The sequence below is a fragment of the Nannobrachium achirus genome, assembly GCF_963921795.1.
Source record: "Nannobrachium achirus genome assembly, chromosome: 3".
In the NCBI taxonomy this organism is placed as follows: Eukaryota; Metazoa; Chordata; class Actinopteri; order Myctophiformes; family Myctophidae; genus Nannobrachium; species Nannobrachium achirus.
The window spans coordinates 5,309,773-5,323,366 of NC_137812.1; the positions used below are offsets into that span (position 1 = coordinate 5,309,773).

The window sequence follows — 13,594 nt, forward strand, 5'->3', positions numbered from 1 at the left end:
TAAATACACCATTTACCCATATGGAGACCCCTGGTACCTGTATATGGAGATCCAGGTACTGTATATGGAGATATGCTGTGAGACCCCAAACATACTTACTCAGTTATTCGTTATGTGAAAGACCTATGATGTCTATCACATCTGAAATACAATCCCTTTTATGCCAATATATGGAGATCCCTGTCTGTAGAACGAGCCACACAGATATGGGCTGTCTTCCTACAAATATGGGCATTCCCATATGAAGTCCTGTTAAATATGGGCTTAATATTGATGACATCAGGGATCTTGATATAGGGCCATGAAAGAGATTCTGTTAGTGTGGTTCCCCTGACATCACAGTGATGTCAGAGCGTGATGTCAGATTGTAAGATTGTCATTATACACAGAATATCATTACATTTCTTATAGTGCAACCTCTTCAAATAGCAGCAATAAAGCAGTAAATAGTATTATCAATGGGCACATAATCAGTGTATGCCTGCACGCCGTGTAACACCAGAAACCACAGCAACCCTAGTTTATTTAGAGAGCTGATGTGAAAATGAATGAATCCAAACGAATCATGTACTTACAATGGGAAAGCTATTTTCCTCTAGTCCTCCAGTTCTGTTGCCAACCTCTTGCATCCCGTGATTAGCCTGGCCATATTCAAAAGTGAGAACATTTACACAAAAAATAAAATCACATTAGCTTTGTTACTCTTGAGAATTGATGCAAAAACTGTCCGCATACAGTATAGCAGGGCACTTATTACAATGGTAACCGGAAGACCTGCCCCAAAACACACTCATCCCCATTTTGCTTGAACCCAGCGGTTCTGTATTTGTTTTACTAAGGTTAAGGTTATGAATAAGGCTAGGGTTAAGCATAGTTTTACTGAAGTTAAGTTTAGGAATAATACTAGGCTTAGGCATAGTTTTACTGAGGTTACTTTTAGGAATAATATTAGGTTTAGGTTCTTTAAAGATATGTTTTTTGGGGGGGCTTTTATGCCTTTATTGATAGGACAGTAGACTGACAGGAAACGGGGAGAGAGAGAGAGATGGGGAGTGACACGCAGCAAAGGTAGTCGGGATCAGGACTCGAACCAGTGACATGCCGTCAGGCTACACTGAGTCTATGTGGTATGCAACTGGACCAGTAGGCCAGTGGGCGCCCCAGGTTTCGGCATAGTTTTACTGAGGTTACGTTTAGGAATACCTGGTGGCGACCGGTCCAAGGTCGCCGGATTTGAGCGAGGCGAGCGTGTTTTGGGGCGAGCGCTGTATTCCTTACACTGGGAAAACTCTCTGGTTCTTCTCCAGGATGAGTTTCTGCATCTCTGTCTGTGTTTCTTCCGTCTCCAACTCCAACCTCTTGCATCCCGAGATCAGCCTGGCACCGCTGAATCCAGGGCAACAAGGTTCTCTGTCAAACATGAATATCTATGTGAGTCTCATATCTCAGTCTGGGCCTGGGGTAGCCAGAAAACCAGCGCTAACAAGTTATGCCCACTGCTTTGAAAAAAACAATCCTAATACCATCGCATTTCTTCTGTCAAGCTGTTATTTATTTTTAATATCCAAATTGTTTCCACAGTTTTAGCCATTACCGTACCTTGAATGTACGGTAGATGTCACCAGACATATCACTGGAAGAGGCTTTGATAATTTGGTAAGACGAATTTCATTAGGCTGATTTGTTTTGGGATCATTTTAAAATTAACCCTGCTTTCCCAATTGTGTTGGGCATTGTAGGCAAACATCTTTAATTCCAAAGTTATCCCTAATATTATTACCGGTATTTCAAATGATCAACTAATAGTGAAAATGGCAGATCTACATCATAAAACAAACAGAATTTGCATCACCTACATTTGCCAGGCTGTGGCATTGACGCAGGCGACATTTCTGCCTCTGCGTATTTCTGCCTCCAAACTTGAGCTTGTCTTTACAGAAATCACAAGTTCCACAGTCTGTCTTCAACAGGCACGCCTGGCAAGAGCCACACTTGCGACTCTTCCGCTGAAACTGAAAAATGACATGATCAAAGACAATTTATCACCAAACAATGGTGCTATACAAGAATCATATCATCGCTTTCGGCAGACACTTCTTTTGTGTTAAAAAAAAATTGAATAGCCCCCTTTTATAATACAGTGTATGACCGCTTCTCGCAAAATGTAGAGAAAATAGCTGATCCACAAGCTCATAACACGTAACATGGTGAAAGTGTTACTGATAATTATTATTTGTTTTAAGAACGATAAACCAACCTGTGTATGCCTGGCAAGCTAGATCTTTTGTTTTTGTCATTCATTCAGATATGACCCTGCCCCTCTTATTGCTATGGCTGTAGCTTACTAAGTGTTACATCACCATTATATCCTGACAAATGACTAAGCTTAGGTGGTTCGGGCATCTAGTATGTATGCCCCCCCGAGTGCCTTTCTAGGAAGGTCCTCGATGCACGTCCCACTGGGAGGAGACCCCGTGGCAGACCAAAGACCAGATGGAAGGATTATATCTCCAAACTGGCCTGGGAACGCCTCGGTATACTCCCTGAGGGAGTGGAGGAAGTTGCTCGGGATAAGGAAATCTGGAGGTCTCAGTTGGAACTGTTACCCCCGCGACCCGATTCCGGATAAGCGGTTGAAGATGGATGGATGGATGGAAATGACACATACAGTATAATACCCCAACCAGGACAGGAGTCTCAATTAGCCAGTAGCTATGCCCCTCCCAAAAAGCTTTTGTCCAATGCTAGCTTAGAATGTGTGTGTGTTGAAATTCTTTATTAGGAATAACCCCGTTGAGATGTAGCATCTCGTTTTCGAGAGGATCCTCCTAAGCACAAACAAAAATGTACAACAGAGCAAGAAAAAAGTGCAGAGAGAAAAGAAAAGAGAGAAAAAAAAACAGAAACAAACAAAACAAAATCAATCAGAAAATACAACAACCAAATCAACCCTCAACTGACAAGACAATGGAAAACAGACAACAAGGAAAACAGTAGAACATAACTCAAACATAAAACAAAACAAAAACAACCAAATCAACCCAGAAAGAATAGACAATACAAGTAAACAAACAGGACAACGGAGAACAGACAAGGAAAACAGAACCGTCAAACAAAGACTGGATCATTAAAAAGCAATATAATGGATGTCATAACTGCTGTGATAGTAAGTAGTAAAGTCATACTTAATAAAGGATAAGATATAAAGTCCTAACTTCTAAAGTTAAGCAAAAGTTATTCATTATTATAAGTTAAAAACATGTACATGTACTCTCATAATAAGAAGACAGCTTATTTTTAAACATATTAAATGAGGAAATGGAACGAATATCTGCAGGTAAGTTATTCCAATCAGAAGGACCTTTGAACAGAAAGGCTTTCTTGGCTGTTGCTTTTTTAATTAATGAAGGAACAATGAAATAATGTTGGGTGGTGTGCCTCAGATGATAATTAGATGTAAATGGAGACAAGTATTGTTTTAGATATTGTGGATAATTAAAATGAATACATTTGAAGATGAATTGAAACCAGTGGAGCTGTCTTCTTACAGCGGGAGAGGGCAGATTCAAGCTTTCATACATTACACAATGATGAGTTGTGAATGGGCATCCAAGAACAAATCTGCATAATTTGTTATAAACTGTATTGAGCGAGATAAGAGTAGTTTTTGGGGCAGTATGATATACAACGTCTCCATAGTCCATAATTGGTAAAATGAGTTGAAGTACAAGCTTTTTTCTAACAGGAAAAGTAAGATAGTTTCTAGAACGGTATAGGACTCCCACAATAAGATTAACTTTCCTTACAATGCTGTCAATATGGAACTTAAATGATAGTTCAGAGTCCAACCAGATACCCAAGTATTTAGTATGATCAACTCGTTGCAGATGTGTACCATCAAGGCTATGGATGGCAAATGAATGTGATTTAGCTTTTGCATTGATACTCTGGCGAGTACCAAAGATCATTGTAAATGATTTGTTTTTATTCAGTAAAAGTTTATTGGCAGCTAACCAGTGTTGTAAGGAATTCAAATCAGATTGTAGAGCAGATTCAATGTGTGACAGAGTAGGCTCTGAGATGTATATTACGGTATCATCAGCATAGAGTTGAACACTACATTGTGACATAATAGAAGGGAGGTCATTAATAAAAATAGAAAAGAGAAGCGGACCAAGAGTTGAGCCCTGCGGCACACCTCTTTCTTGGACTACGAGGTCAGATTTGCACCCTTGGATTAAAACACATTGCTTTCTATTGTGCAAACATGAGTTAAACCATAATAAAGCATTCCTAGACAGACCAATAGAATACAACTTGTCTAAAAGGAGGTAGTGGTCAACAAGGTCAAAGGCCTTGCTCAAATCAATAAAAATTGCCCCAGTTAGGTTACTATTGTTAGTAGCAGAAAGAATGTCGCTAGTGAGTTTTATGAGTGCCGTATTCGTGGAGTGATTAGACCGAAAACCAGATTGACAGGGGGATAAAATATTGTGTTCATCTAGATAATGTGATAGTTGGTTATAAATCAGTTTCTCAAATATTTTCACAGTGGAGCAAATGATTGAGATTGGCCGATAGTTATTGGGCTCTAGTAAATCACCCCCTTTGTGCAGAGGGGTGATACGGGACCACTTCCAAATAGATGGTAATTCACAGGTGGATAAAGATAGATTAAAAAGATCACAAAGTGGATACATGAGAATATGTGAGGCAATGATTAGAAATTTGTTTTCAATGTCGTCTAAACCAGAACCACCACCTACTTTCAAATCGTTAATTGCAACATAAACTTCGTCAGGTGTTATATTCCTAAAGGAAAAGGAGCTGTTACAGGGTGGTGGAATATTGAACGCAGTATAAGGATCATGCATTGAGGGAGAAGAGACTGAGGCAAAATGATTGTTAAATGCAATGCAGAATAACTTCCTGCTTGCCAAGGTTTGCCTTGGTAACAGTCTTGGCAAGCTGCCGGTTGCTAAGCTAGCATTGGACAAAAGCTTTTAGGGGAGGGGCATAGCTACTGGCTAATTATAAGATTATTACCAGAGCTGTTACCTCTGGTCCCTTTTCTGTCTGCTCCTCATCCTGGGCACCAGCTTTCTTCTTCTTCTTCTTCTTCTTCTTTGATGGTACTTGGATCTGAAAATCAAGTGGATGATAACATAACGCATTTCACACTGACAGATCAGGCTTTGCAAACAGTAAAAGAAAAGCCAGTCACACATGAAATAGAGCCGCAAGTGACTCAGAGATTGTAACAGGAATTCAATCCTTTAATTATTGATTTACTATTATTGAATTATTATTCATTATTCACCTAATTCGAGTGAACTGTTATAGTGTACCATTGGCTTCTGAATTATAACCAGTAAGACTCCCTAATCGGGAATTAAGTGACCGTCAGGTCACATGTATGTACACAAATAGGCACTAAATGGGACAGATCCATGTTGATGACATGACTGTAGACATACTGTGTACCACTTTGCGTGATTTTAGGGCAAAATCTGTAGGAGCAGTGTCCAAAAATGTGTTGTAAGTCTTACTACTACACATTGTTACAATTATGTCTGAATGGAGAGTCTTAGGAGTAGCAGGGTACGTAAACAAAGGAGATAAGAAGCCAACTGCGTAGTGTGTCCTGGGAAAGGAGAACTAACTGCTTAGTCAAAATACTGCATCAGGGCCGTCTGATTACATTCCTATCCTTGGGGTCAACCTTTCATCCTCCTGGAACTCTGCATGTAGTTTTCACCAACACTGGGTTCGGTGTCAGACTCCCGTTGCCTTCCGATGCAACCTGACGCTGTCAGTTTTCTTTTAGCTCTTTGTCTATCTTCATTTCAATGCATTACCCTCTTTCATTTTAATGCATCTTCTTTTCATTATATTATTGTCATCTCTTGTTATCATTCAAATCTACTAAAATACATTCGCAATTCTTCATTCTGTCAGAGGAATAACTTCCACAATAGAGGGTATTCATAGACAGCACTCTTCCGTGAGATAGAAATGTCCCATTTGATTACTGTTATTTTTTTCTTTTTAACTATCATTTTTATCCCAGTATTTTGCAACCCATTTTTCACCCAGTGCCAATTATCTTGACAATCTTTTCCAGAATATTTAACCCGATTTCCAGGACTATATAACAATAATTCAGCCGAATAACAAGTCGCTTACTCCTATGCGCAATTTCAGGCTGTGTGACCCCCGAAATAATCATATTTGAACAGGGGACCCCCACCCTGACGAGCACTAAGAGTTGAGACATTTTGTATAACACGGTTTTATTGTGAAAATAGCCGATCTACATGCTCACAAGTCACAACGCCTCGCAACACATGTAGACCGGCTATTTTCAATTTCTGCCTTAAATATTTGACAATTTGGCCAATGTTTAATTTGTCATTTCAGAGGTATTAACAAAATCAATAACCAAAGACAATGCATAGCTATTTTTTCCAGGACCTTCCAGGACCCTTGATAAATTCCAATACTTTTCCAGTACTGGAAAAAATATCTTTCTAATTTCAAAATATTTCCAGGAATTTCATGACCGTGGGAACCCTGTGCACATTATCAGGGCACTTACCATGTGAAGACGGTTTGCCTCCAGTTCTCCAGAATGCTTCTCTGCATCTCCGTCCGTCTTCCCTCCTTCTCCATCCTCTTGCATCCTGTGATCAGCCTGGCCCAGCTGAATACTGAATCTCTGTAAAAACATGGATATCGTTGCTGGTGGGTGGAAACCAGGTATGTCCAACACGGTTCCTTTTTTATCATTTTAAAAACATTTTAAAATAGTGAAAATAGACGATCTATAAAAGTTGCATCGCAAATCTAAATTCATTAAATGGAGCAGAAAACCAGCACTAACTTAAAAAAGTGCACAGGTGGCGCTAAAACTGTATTATACCATTGATAACATGCACGTTATGGTTTGGGAATGCAAGTAACCAACCAACAAACAACTGGTATTTCTTCCTACCTTGCGAATGGGACAAATGCATTTACGTTTCTTGCAAATGCGATGGAAAAGGGGCCAGTCAGGTCCATGCATGCAGTTGACACACTGCCCACAGTTCACTGTGTTACGACAAGCCACACACTGGCCACAAGGAATCCACTATAGCAGAGAGGAGAGGAATTATTCCCTGTTATTTTAAATAATGAACGTATCATTTCAAAGTATAATTTCAATGTAACACCTTAACCCAGGGGTCTTCAACGTTTTCAGGCCAAGGACCCCTTAGCTGAGAGAGAGATGAAGGGACCCCCTCTACATATTGTATAAATGTGTGATGGAGATTTCCATCGACTTCATATATAGATTCATAGACTTGTTTGACAGCACTGTCATCAGTCTATGTTGGATTCATGTTAATGTGTATTTTCAGACATTTAACCATCGTCGATATTTTGTAAACTTGACCTTTCACTATGTACTTAGTCTGCTCTTTTTTACCTCTACACCAAACCTATTTGCAGAAATTAGCCGATCTACAAGCTCTCAACGCCTTGCGCTGCGAGTCGTTGAGGGCTTGTAGATCTGCTATTTTTGGCTAAAGTTCTCTTCGGAATAGGGATGTGAGGGTTCAAGTTAATTTAAAATAATTATCCTATCACACAAGAATTTGGCGGCCCCCCTGTAGTAACTCTACGGACCCCCTAGGGGTCCCGGACCCCCTGTTGAAGACCCCTGCCTTAACCCATTAAGACCTGAGGCCGATTCTGACAGTGACCATTTGGGGATCACGTGCGTAACATTTGTTCTTCATTTGAACATCATGCATAAAACATAATGAGAACCATTACCTTTCTGTAATGAATCAGCGAGGGATCCCTCGGTTTCAAGACTGTTGGGATCAATAAAAAAGAAAGCAAGATGTCAAGGAGCTTGTGTCTTCATGCATTTCTTCCCTTGTTTCCATTTCACACTCATACTGTACAGTCCACAAGAAAAATGTTTGTCAAATGTATTCACTAACTAGAAGCAGTGCTCTTCCGAGCACAGGTCTCCACCAGGCCAGGCGGCCTGTTATAGCGCCATGAGGCTGATTTGAATAGTTTGAAGTGGCATTTCTTCCTCGGCCTAGTGGGAATGTGCGTGCACAATTTCACAAGAATTGCACGCTGTGTTCGTGATTTGAGGCATTTTGTTCAAAACTGACCAATCTTACAAACTTTGAAAGCTAATCTCAGCCAATCAGGATGGAATATGGACAATCAGACGGATCCATGTCAATCACATGACTGTAGAGATACGGTCTACCGATTTGCGTGATTTTTGGACAAAATCTGTAGGAGTACTGGCCAAAAGGTAGTTTTGCACAAATTGGCCTCCTGGTGGCGCTAGAACAGGCCCATGTGAAAAATGTGGGGCAGAGGTTCTGAATTGGCATCCAGGGAGTGTGTGTGTTCAGTTTGGCAGCGACCGGGCCAACGGGGCCGGCGATTAGCTGGTAAACTGGAGGACACCCGGACGCACGCACGCACGCACGCACGCACGCACGCACGGACGGACGGACGGACAGACGGACGGACGGACGGGGGCGAAAACATACTCTCCCCCAAGTCTTCGGCTGGTGGAGACAATTATGTACTCATGTGATCTGTTTATTCAATATAGTATACAATGAATAAGGAGATTAGCACTCAAAAATATAATTTTTCATGCAAGTTTGAATACATGGGCACTCAAATTCAAAGAGCAAGTTGTCTTGGTCATGTAACAACTAATACTGAATATTGACATGTTTAATATGGTCTTGTAGTGAATGTGTTATTTTTGCTACCGCAGGTGCTTTAATCACGTTAACACTAAAAATAGGTTAACATCAATGAGGCGATGTTACATACTGCAACATGATAGCACAAGTCTAAATGACGTAATATGTATTCAAACACATTAACTAAGTAAATATTTGGACATGCCTGGACTTTCATCATTTTAGGGGCAAGGCCTTCCTGTCAGGGCAGGAAGGCCATCAAATAAAACAAGATTTTAGTCCTTTGAAACAATTTGTTGAATTTAAGGGTTATAGGGACGATAACCTAATTTGCAGTGAAATAGATAAATGATGGTATTTACAATCTGATCCATGCTCAGCCCAGCACCAATCAAAGTCACTGGATTGGTTTAAAGATGGGGAGTTAAGATTTCAGAATCTCAACAAAAGACACTGGTGTCTACATGACAAGAAAGAGACACCGGTGACTATTATCTACATAATGACAAGAAAGAGAAATAGGAGAAAGTGGTACAGTCATCTGGGGCATTAAGGCCTCAGGTCATGCCATTTCTTTGAAGGGCACAAGGCCAAACTGAGGGGCAACGGCGGCCATGACCTCCATGAAATTCCTGCCCTGATCTTGGATACATTTTTTGAAGAACAAACAACAAAAAAACTAATTCTGTATGTGTTTGTACTGTATTTGAGAATGCAGTGAGTTATTTGTAATCATTGTCCACTTAATGACATACCCCGACAACTGTGACAGTAAGGCCTCTTCAGTACTTTGTCATGCCATCTCCCTGCAAACAACTGACCACACTTGAAGCAGACGCTGCAGAGAAAAGACAACATACAGTATGTGAGAGAGATCCTTCCACATGTAGCAGCCAAGAACACAACTACACAAATCAGCCAGCAGCCTTTTACGTTAAGTGTACATGAAATAAACATGAATATTAACAAATTACTTCATGCATTAGTACTTCATGAACAGTCAGGAAAATACACACGTTCACCTCATTCATGAACAACACGTTTGATCGTATTGAAGTGCATTACCATGAAAAATCACTGGAATGGATGGAATCATTTGCACTAGGTATGGGACGATATGAAAATGTCATATCACCATTATTGTGACAATTGTGATTTATGATATCGCGATAATCTAAATCCATTATCCTTGGGCAGAACATTTGCCAAAAAATCGCCGATCTACAAACTCACAACACATCGCGTTGCGACACGTTGTGAGCTTGTAGATCGGCTATTTTTTGGCAAAGATATTTGATAGAGTGTGAAAAAAAGACTGTATCAAGTACATATATTATAAGTACTTTTTACCAATTATAGGGGGCTTAAGTGGTACCAGATATGCAGCTCGGCAAATAAAAGCTGAATTGATCTCCACGATACCATTATCTTCAGTATTTTTTATCGCGATAAACGATAATATCGCGTATCGTCCCATCCCTAGTTCACACACAGAACCTCATTCATGAATAACACGTTTGATTGTATTAAACATTAAGACAAGTGCATCACCATGAAAAATCACTGGAATGGATGGAACCATTTGCACACTCACAAGAGTTGCAGAATTATGCTTATTAAATGAACAATGATACTTTTACAACGTAGATTAGGGTTCCCAAAGAGAAAACATGGTTCCATTTGTACCCTCTCAGTTACAGACCCTTAATGGTCCAATTAGAACCCCTGGTGGGTCCTGAATAGGCATGCGACGATAAGCCATATTATCGTTTTATCACGATAATCGTATCGTGGAGATTTCATTTATCATGATATTGTCCTCCATCAAGCACTGAGATCAATTCAACTTTTATTTGCCAAGCTGCAGATCCCACTTAAACCCTCTATAATTGGTAAAATATACTTATAATATACGTACGTTTTTGCCAAAAAATAGACGATCTACAAACTCACAACGCGTCACAACAATGTCTATTTTGATGTCTCAGGCCTTTTGTGAAAACCCATGATATGTGAGGATCCAGTGTTTTTTCAATTACTTTTTTCATCTATTTTTTTTATATTTTTCTTATTGTATTAAAATATTTTTAATTTTCCAAAACAAATACTGTATTCAAAATAAACAAAGACAATTATTGAAAAAACACGGCCTCCTCACGTATCCGCTGGGAGGTTAAGAGTCACCAGAAGCAAGCACAGGTAATGGAGTTTGAAGTTTTGTATAGGAAGAGGCGTGATGGGAAAATAAGGATAGTTGACTCACAGATCGTGGAACTTCTTGTAGGAGGACCGACATCGAACCACTCTCTTCCTCTAACGAGACAAAGTGAGATAGAAATGTCCTATATGATTGTACTGAACTAACCAATATCGCACCTCTAGAGTAGAGACAGGGTGGATTATTCTTTGAATCCACTGTTATGTTATTATGTGTAACCCTCTCTCACACTCTGACGAGATACATTCTTCTATTCTAATTCTTCTATGGATGTGTTTTACACCTGCATGTGCACATTATCAGGGCACTTACCATGTGAAGACGGTTTGGCTCCAGTTCTCCAGAATGCTTTTCTGCATCTCCGTCCGTCTTCCCTCCTTCTCCAACCTCTTGCATCCCGTGATCAGCCTGGCCCAGCTGAATGCGGGGCAAGGTTCTCTGTAAAAACATGGTTCCATTTGTACCCTCTCAATGTTACAGACCCCCTGCTGGGTCCTGAACCAGACATTGAGAAATAGTGGAGTGAAAGGGAGATTTCACTTTCAAAAACATTTTGATGTCATTTTATCGTCTACTCAGGCCTTTTGTGAACACCCTTGATATGTGAGGATGCAGTGTTTTTTCAATTACTTTTTGTAATATTTTTCTTATTGTATTAAATTACTTTTAATTTTCCAAAACAAATACTGTATTAAAAATAAACAAAAACAATTATTATTATGAAATCTATGAAAATGTTTTACAATATGTAGTGGGGGTCCCTGCTAGGGGGTCCTTGGCTTATAAAACATTGCTATTTAATCCTGCTTTAAAGCCTCATTCATTCATTCATTTGAATCTGCAAGTGACGCGGTTGTACAACGAAGCTCAAATCAGGGTTAAACCGATCGAACATTAGGGCTGTCACACGATTTACATTTTACATGACGATTAATTGTCGCTCAAATAATTGTGATTAGCGATTTAATTGTGTTTTTGTCGTTGACAATTACATTTCTGTTTGGCTTTTAGGCTTTGAAGTTGTACATGGCAGATATGACACATAACCTAAACCTAAATATACAAAGAAATGACTGACATATTTAACAACTTTATACTTAAAAAGAACATTGATAGTGGAAATAGCCGATCTACAAGCTCACAATCGCGACACGTTGTGAGCTTGTAGATCTGCTATTTCCACTATTTTTGACTATAGATAGACTATAGAAGATATGAATTTTTTTCAAAATGGAAACGATTATGACGATTATGAAAAATAATTGCGATTATGTCAAATAATTGCAATTAGACGAATCGATTATTATGTAATAATTGTGACAGCCCTATCAAACATCTCAGTACCTTCACTCTCTTGGCCGCTGCCTTGTCGCTGAGGAACCTTCCAGAGTTAAAATGGAACATTGACAGATCCAGACTGTCCCCAAACCACAACGCCAGTTCCACGCCGCTTCTGAGTCGGTCACCGTGTGGACTGTAAGGGGAGAAGAACCATTAAGAATGGTGGCAGATGAATAGAATTCATGTCTCATATTTTAGCTATTGAAACATTTGCAGATATACAAGCTCACAGCGTGGCACAGCTGCAAGCTTGTAGATCTGCTATTTTTGAAAAGTTGTGAAAATGTGTGCAAATCTTTGAATATATGTAACTCAAATTTTGCTTCTGGGGGTTCCCTCCCTGGAACTAAATATTTTGAGATGGGGTCCGTGGCCAAATAAATATCCTTCTGGGGGGTCCCTCACATGAAAAGGTTTGAGCACCACTGACATAGAAACATAGGTTTTTATAAAAACCTTAGAAGGATTTGAAATATTCAAAGACCACACATTTTCACGATTTTTCAAAAATAGCAGATCTACAAGCTCGCAGTGAGCTTGTATATCTGCTATTTTTCAATAGTTAAAGCACAAAATATATAGGATGCTCTAATGCTCTAAGCGCAAGCATTTCATGGTATTTGTACTTGTATTGTATAAATATTTGTGACAATAAACTTAAACTTGAACTTGAAATATACTTTATATCAGTGGTTCTCAACCTGTGGGTCGGGACCCCCAGGGGGGTCTCCAAATTATTTTGAGGGATCCCCAGATGATTAACTTAATGTGAAATGTTGTTTTCTCACTCAACAGTAAACCAACCAACATAAAGTTTAAGTGTATAGAGTGTATGTACACATTTCTAAAGTGACAATTTAAGGACTTTTTAATTCCTCTAAAATGACAAATTAAAAATTGGCCAAATAGTCAAATATTATAGGCAGAAATTGTGAAAATAGCCGATCTGCTATTTTCACAATAGAACCGTGGTATACAAAATGTAATGCCTCAACTCTTAGTGCTCGTCATGGTGGGGGGGTTCTCCGTTAAAATATGATTATTTTGGGGGTCGCGGCCTGAAAAGGTTGAGAACCACTGCTTTACATGAACTATCAGTTATTCTGCGAGACATCAGGTGGCATTTACCTGAGGTAATAGACGTCTGTTTTGCCAACACTCACACCGGAGCGACGGACAATCTCCCTGCGTCTCCATCCCTCTCCCAGGACGGGCCAGTCCTCCCATCCCTCATCAGGGTGTGTGAAGCTATGGGGTCGCAGATTACAGGAATGAAAACCAAATACAAATCTCAAGATTG

The 13,594-nt window shown here is 39.6% G+C and overlaps 1 long non-coding RNA gene across 1 annotated transcript; it reads right to left on the bottom strand.

The window, feature by feature from the left end:
• Positions 1–574: 574 nt before the first annotated feature.
• Positions 575–7,077, bottom strand: LOC308281050. The gene is made up of 5 exons (XR_013961807.1): positions 6,995–7,077; positions 6,599–6,718; positions 1,857–2,012; positions 1,279–1,410; positions 575–641 (listed from the first exon to the last, which is right to left on the bottom strand). It is a non-coding gene; the product is annotated as an uncharacterized lncRNA (long non-coding RNA).
• Positions 7,078–13,594: the final 6,517 nt, after the last annotated feature.